Source organism: Pan troglodytes, chromosome 1 (genome assembly GCF_028858775.2).
Source record: "Pan troglodytes isolate AG18354 chromosome 1, NHGRI_mPanTro3-v2.0_pri, whole genome shotgun sequence".
NCBI lineage: Eukaryota > Metazoa > Chordata > Mammalia > Primates > Hominidae > Pan > Pan troglodytes.
Genome location: NC_072398.2, coordinates 50,098,154 through 50,105,655, shown reverse-complemented (window position 1 = coordinate 50,105,655; position 7,502 = coordinate 50,098,154).

Genomic DNA, 7,502 nt, shown 5'->3' with positions numbered 1-7,502 from the left:
AAAAAAATGTAGTTTACATACATAAACAGAGCTCAGCAGAGCTGATGTGTGTACATGTCAACATATGCATGGTTTAAGTGTGCATATTAATGTTAGTTATTTGGTTTTTATTTGGTTAATTATTTTGTTTTTTTATTTGGTTAATTATGATTTTTTAATCCCCAGAGAAAAACAGATCTTCAACAGTTTTTTGATGGAAATAAACAATTTCAGGTTGAGACAACACATCAACTTCATGCATTCCTTCAGCTTGAAGTCAACTGGGCCTGGGTTGAATCTGGTTCTGTTTTGTTGTTGTTTCCTTTTGTTTTTTAGCATTTGACTATGTACAGTCTCTATTTCTAAGTCTTGATTTCCTCATTTATAAAACAAAGCAACTAAATGATATCAAATACCCTTGTTTTGAAAATCAAAGAATAAGCACAGCACCCAAGACAACTTTTTGTATCACAGGCAGACATGAATGCTTTTTTCCTTTTCCTTTTCTTATCATAAAAACCTATATTTTATGACTTTTACATTTATTCCTAGATGCTCTCATATGCATTATCTCATTTTTACAATAACATTATAAATATAAACACTGTTATGCTATTTTACAGATGAGAGACTTGAAGCACAGAAGGCTAAAACTACCTTTAACTTCTAAAGAAATTTTGTGAGAAGCATCTGAGACTCTTGACAGTTAAAATCCCTATCATTTCAGAAAGTGCAACTGGGGATCACATGTATTTTAAATAATTCTAGTTGAGAATAGTCAAAAGTCGCATTTATGAAGGAAGATTGACATTTTTAAGCTTCCCAATGATTTCATCAAGCTCCTTTAGTACTCCTAGCCTCAGTTTCTTCACTTGCAAAATAAGAATAACCAAAAACAGGAGCTTCGTGGATTAATTTTAAGAATTAAATGGGAAAATGTTTATCGACATTTTAGCACAAGCCTGCTTACAATAAACATTTTAAAAAGTTATCTATCTTAATAAATATCGATTATTTTAAATGAATATATTTTATTTGTGATTTTGTTTTTCTTGCTTTTTTATTTTTGACAAATCTGCCAGGTGTTCATGAACATTTATTGATCAATTTGAAGTCATCCCATTTCAGTTAAATGGATTTAACTGTATGAATGAAGACAGTAATGATAAATATAAGTAATCTCTAGATGGCACGATTGCAGATGATTTTCAGTTATTCTATTTGTTTATCAATATTTTATATTTTCTGGTAAAATGCATTTATTTTATATGAAGAAACATTATTATATATTAAAACAGACTTTTAATCAAGAAGGCTTAAAGAACTGCATGCAATGTTATAAGGCTCAAAGGTGGGTAATGCATATTCAAAATGCTCAAACTCAGTTTTGTCATATTGTAAGAAAATTGTCTTCATGATCATTTCAAATGTTTGACCGGCCTCCTTTTAGAATTTACTAGAGTGTCATTACTTTTGCTTCTTAACGTGACCAATGAGTAGCTCTAAAGAGAAAAGGTGTTAGCTCTGCCACTTTCTCATTTATTTCACATCTATTTTGTAGTATCTTTAATCCATATTTGATTGCAAGATTTTTTTTGATCACTTGTCAATTTTTGGAGCATTTATGCTTTTAAAATTTGAAAATATAACTCATAAATCCATACCACTAGGCACACAAAAATCATGTCACAATGTGCTTAAATGAACTAATACGTGAGAAAACCATTGTGGTTATCTTCCATTGTGAAATGCTCACTCATTTTGCCTTGAAGTATGTCACTGACCCCAGAAGGCATGGAGTTATCTGTCAGACTGTGATAAATAAAGTCAACACAAATATTTAGAATGCTTAATGCCCATCTAACTTTTTAAATTAATATGTGTATATATAAGATATTAATCCACAAATACATTGTATATATATATGAAAATCAGCAGATATCCTACTTACACTTTGAGATGTTATCATTTCACTTTGAAAAAATGCTGTAATAAATAATTAATCATTTACTAATTAATAATCATTAATCATTTACATAGTAAATGAGGATACATACTGAAACAATAATATTACACAGCTTCCCATATGCACTCATAAAGTCAAATGAGGAAGACAGATGGTAAACAGTTCAGAAGAAGGAAAAAAGCAGAAGGAAATAAAAGAGTTTAACGAGGAAGCTCATTTAGACATGACGGGCAAAAATCTCTCAAAGAACTGGTGTTATGGCTCTTCTAAAAGATTAGATGCCATGAATCAGGGAACAGTAGGAATGAAGGCTTTGAGTTAGAAAAGAGGAAATTTTATTGTAAGGGACTGTCTAAATCCAATATGACTGTGGTGTAGTGAAAGAGGGGAACGGTTGAATGAGAAGAGGTGTGAGAGGTAGGCAGGAATTAATTATAACAGGCTTTTCAGCCATTGAACGGGTTTTGCATTTAACCTTCATGCAGTAGCAAGGGTTTTATATTGGCTGTATGGATAATAGATTAGATGAGCGAAAAGTAGAAGGCAGAAAACAAATTTGGAGTCCATCTCTGTAAAGCAGGGAGGAGATGATGATTGTTTGAATGAAGGAATAGCATTGAGGATGCAGAAGAGCAGGTGAATTCAAAGTATGTTCTGAGGAATGAACATTCAGGACTTGCTGATAGATTAGATGTATGGTATAAGGAAAAGGGAAGCATCAGGAGAGACTCCAAAACTTTTAGCCTGAGCAACTGGTAGATGGTAAAGGCATCTATATCTATTGGGATGAGGAAAATTGGGGAAGAAGTGTGCTTGAGAGAGTAAATCAAGGGTATCCTTTCAACCAGATTGGGCTAGTGCCTTGGTGATGTAATGTAATGTTCAAAAGGGAAATTCAAGTTTCTATCTTTTGCAATTGGATGAGTGGTGGCATGATTTACTGAGATGGAAAATAAGAAAGAAACAGATTCGTTCTTACTCTAAATTGGTGGAATTATCAGATCTCTATTTCCAAGGCATATTCAAGAGGCATTTAAGATGAGAGGCTGAATATGAATTTGGGACTGCAAGTTTGGCATGCAAAGGAGAGATCTGGGATCTGGATATATTCATTTTAGAGTTAAAATACTGTTATTTAAAGTAAGTTCATTTTAGAGTTAAAATACTGTTATTTAAAGCAAGGGGTATGGAACCTGGGGAAAGAAATGTAGAGACAGAAGAAAACCTGGTAGCAAGATAGTAGCAAACTCCGTGTTTCCAAAGAAAAATTTTTAAAGTTCCATTCTAGTATTCATGTCTCATAGAAAAAAAAATCTTAAAATAAACTATAATGGTTTTAAATAAACTCCAGCTTGCTGGTATAGCTTAATGATGTATGAAAGTATGCATTCTCCAAATCACATACAGATGCCCCTCGGCCTAGATTGGGGTTACATCCTGATTAACTCATCATAAATTGAAAATATTGTAACAGAAAAACGCATTTAATTCACCTACCAAACATCATAGCTTAGACCAGCCTACCTTAAACATGCTGAGAACATTTACATTAGTCTATAGCTGGACAAAAACATTTTAGCAGAAAGCCTATTTTATAACAAGGGGTTGAATGTCTCACATAATTTATTGAATACTGTACTGAAAGTGAAAAATAGAAGTGTAGTTTTTACTGAATGCACACTGTTTTCAAACCATTCCTAAAGTCAAAAAATCAAAAGTCAAACCACTATGAAAAGTGGGAGACTGTCTATATACAGTTTGAAAACTTTTGGCTACTTTTCAGAGTCTAGGTCACTCAGTTGCCTGATACTTTCTAACACTATTTCTCTGTTTCTTACTGTATTCAAATTATTGTTTTTGAAAAATGATTTTATTCACTACAGAACCTCTGCTAGCTGTGGTTAATTACTAATCTACCTTTTTGTGTACCTGTCTCTTCTGCAGGGTATGGAAAATTAAAAACTATACTTCTCAATTTCCCTTGTAACCATGATAGGCAATGCAAATTCAGTTCTTTCAGTTAGATGCACCAAAAGACTGAAAACAACTTACCATTATTGGCTATTTTCTGTTGTCAAGTCATGGAGATGCCAGAGTTAGCCTTGTGGAAGTTGAGAGACCTTGATGATGGTCACAAGTCCTGGCATACCAAAGTCTAGTCTGTACTCTCTTGGATGTTAATTGCATTTTAGCTGTGACCAGACTCTGTTTCCAGGGTATAAGCTTCTCTTGGGGAGGGAGCCTGATTCTGGCTTCCTGATCCCTGCATCACAGCCAAGTTAATATATTCTCACATTCAATAGTTGCAGTTTCAACTCCTGATTCTCCATCTTCCTGCCTGTGTTAGAAAGTAGTAGTTCACCTGGCAAATGAGTGCCACAGTGTTCTGTCAATCATTCTAGAAAGGCCATCATAGAGCCCATTGTTCCAGTATTTGCTGCGGTTTTGCAAGAACTTTTATAAAAACCGATAGTTTCCTAAATCCTTGTCTGCACAAAAATACTGAGAGATATTTTTACTTCCTTTATTAAAACAAGACCCATAGCCTGATTTAACTCTGGGGATAAGCAGAGTATCAGCTGGAATTAAACACTATAAAATTGTCGATAGAGAGGATCCTTCGAATCATGAATTTTTCATTATTTAATTTAGTATGATACATCAATCTACTATGGGTTTACATTGAGAAATACAGACAAACTTAGTAACCAGTACCCAATTTAAAAATTTATGAGATAATTCCTGGGTAAAAAATAAGTGACTGGCAGTTATGATGAACAGTTCACACTCTTATGCTTAATGTCCCTATCCATTACACACAAATTGAAGTAATTTATTTCTAAAAGCACTTTATTAATAGAAAAAGGAAAAGAAGATTCATTTATGTAACTGCACTCATAATAAAATTGTCAGAATCATTCTATTAGAAGAAACAATATACCTTCTTAAAGACACAAATATATCCCTTTTTATGGCTAAAGTATTTGATGTAATTTGATTTATGGTGTAACAATTGAACAACCTAGAAATGCAAAATGTACTCTTTTCAGATTTTGTGATAAATATTCAGAGAGTTCTGAGCTCATATCTATTATATTTTATTGCTCTATATCAAAAAAATAATGAAAGAACAGGAGTTTGTCGCCCTCAAAAGTTAAGTTTAGTATTCTCTAGTATTAGTCCATTCTCACACTGTTAATAAAAACATACTTGAGACTGGGTAATTTATAGAGGAAAGAGGTTTAATTGACTGAGAGTTCAACAGGGCTGAGGAGGCCTCAGGAAACTTAGAATCATGGTGGAAGGGGAAGAAAACATGGCCTGCTTCACATGGCGGCAGCGAGGAGAAATGCCAAGCAAAAGGGGGAAAAGCCCGTTATAAAGTCATCATATCTCATGAGAACTCACTCACTATTATGAGACTAGCAGCATGGGAAAAACTGCCCCCATGATTCAATTACCTCCCACCAGGTCCTTCCCACAACACAATACGTGGGAATTGTGGGAACTATCATTCAAGATGAGATTTGGGTGGGGACACAGCCAAACCATATCATCACTTGTGTGATACTTAAATATGGAAGATATTTTTCAGGCCAGAAGAACAGGTCAAGCACAGTGGCTGGCATACACCAGGTGATCAATAATTATATGTCCAGTGAATAAATGAGTGACTTAAGAGATTCTAAACAACAACAACAAAAAATAGGTGATTTGGAAAATCACCATGGATGAGGTTGGCCACGCAAGTTTAAACAAAACAGTTATTAAACAGCCATTATGAAGAAAAGAATCAAACATTACTCTGAAATCAGTTAAGCTGGCTTTGGTTCCTAAATATGTGTTTTATTTAATATATTTCATGTTCAAATAATAAAAAAAACTCCAAACTTGATATTTTCTCATCTGTAAAATAGGGATAACAAAGCTTCCCTTGCATAGTGGTGATAAGGATTACATGATGGGTGCTCAAGAAATCGTGGTTATAGGTATTGCACAAGTATTTTAATGTTTATAGAAAAAAGTGTTTAAACCAAGAAAATTTAAATATCATCCCTTGCTTTTTAAGAAAGAGTAAAGCAAAGTGTTTCTAGAAGGCCTGCCGAGCACTTTAGGTGCCTCGTGACCTGTCATGATAATTCCTCCGCTTCTATGAACACCCTTCACTCTCACTACACCTTTTGAGAAAAGATTAAATTCAGTATTGATATGAACCCTGTCTACAGTTTAATTCTCTGATATGTGGGTTCTTCCTCCCACTGATGGAAAAAGAAGTATTAATACAAGTGAAACCATGTCAGCTTTAAATTCAATTTTACAGAATTTTTTTTTCACATTTGAAAACTGTGCTAATGAAGGTTAAATTACAAGTGTATGTCTTTATATGTACATAAATATTAATGCCAAATGTGTTCCTACACATGTGTTATATTGCATGCTTTTCATGTAAGCTGCTGAACCCTCATACCGAACACGGGTGCATCCATGTCCCTCAAGGACAATGAGAAAGAACCAAGTGTCCCAAGTCTGTGGTTACACGCAGAGCTGGAAAAGAGGAGGTGACAGAGTAGTTTGGCTAATTCTCAACATAATTTTGAAACCAACTCTCTAGAAGAGAGAGCTTAAAACTATAGAAATACCTCTGAAATGCTATGCAAAAGTTAAAGACTCATCTTAATTTATTAATCCTATAAATTCACACAAAAATTCTACCAGCTTCTGAAAGAACGTGTCTATTTGCCATCACATCATCCAATAAATAGCATGGTAATAATAAAAGAAGCAAACATAGTTTAATGTTTGGAGTTCAATTCAAACGATCTCATTAAAGTAGAAATGTCTAGTGCATGAGAAGCACAGTAGACTAGTAAAAAGTTAATTAACTCATATTTATTTTCAAAATGCATTTATTAAAAATGAATTACACAGGTAAGTTATGTTTGCCAATTCTTACAGCTACACACTTCCAAGGACATCAGGGCTTTCCTGAATCTAAACTTTTAAAATATCACTACCCCTTTAAAGCTACCTTGAAGAAATTTTGCTTATGGCATAAGCACTTGTAACACAGGACACAGTAACAAGTGAAAGAAGAAATAAAATTCATCCTGCACCCATGGTGCTAAGTGGGCTTTTTAAGGAACAATTAAAAGGAATAAGTAACTATTTTTACACATTTTCTTGATACATAATAAATTTGGGAAACAGGGAAATCAGCAACTGAATTGATAATTTCTTTGCACTGTGGTGCCTTAGTTGTCTATATAGAGCTTTATTACTCTATAAATATATAATAAAATTTGGAATGATAGGCCCATTTGGCAGTGTAGTGAATAATTAGTAAACTCAAGAGTACAAATTGAATCACATTTTGGCAAAGAATTGAAGAAAATACAAACAATGCAACAAAATTCATTGCTGAGGATGTTCAAAAGCTAATTCACATCAACAAATATACTTCACCCAAAGTGACATATTAAAACACATAGAGGAAAGGAATACTGGTACTCAGGATAAACTCAACCTAAGCAAGAAAAAAAAAACTAATGCAAATCAT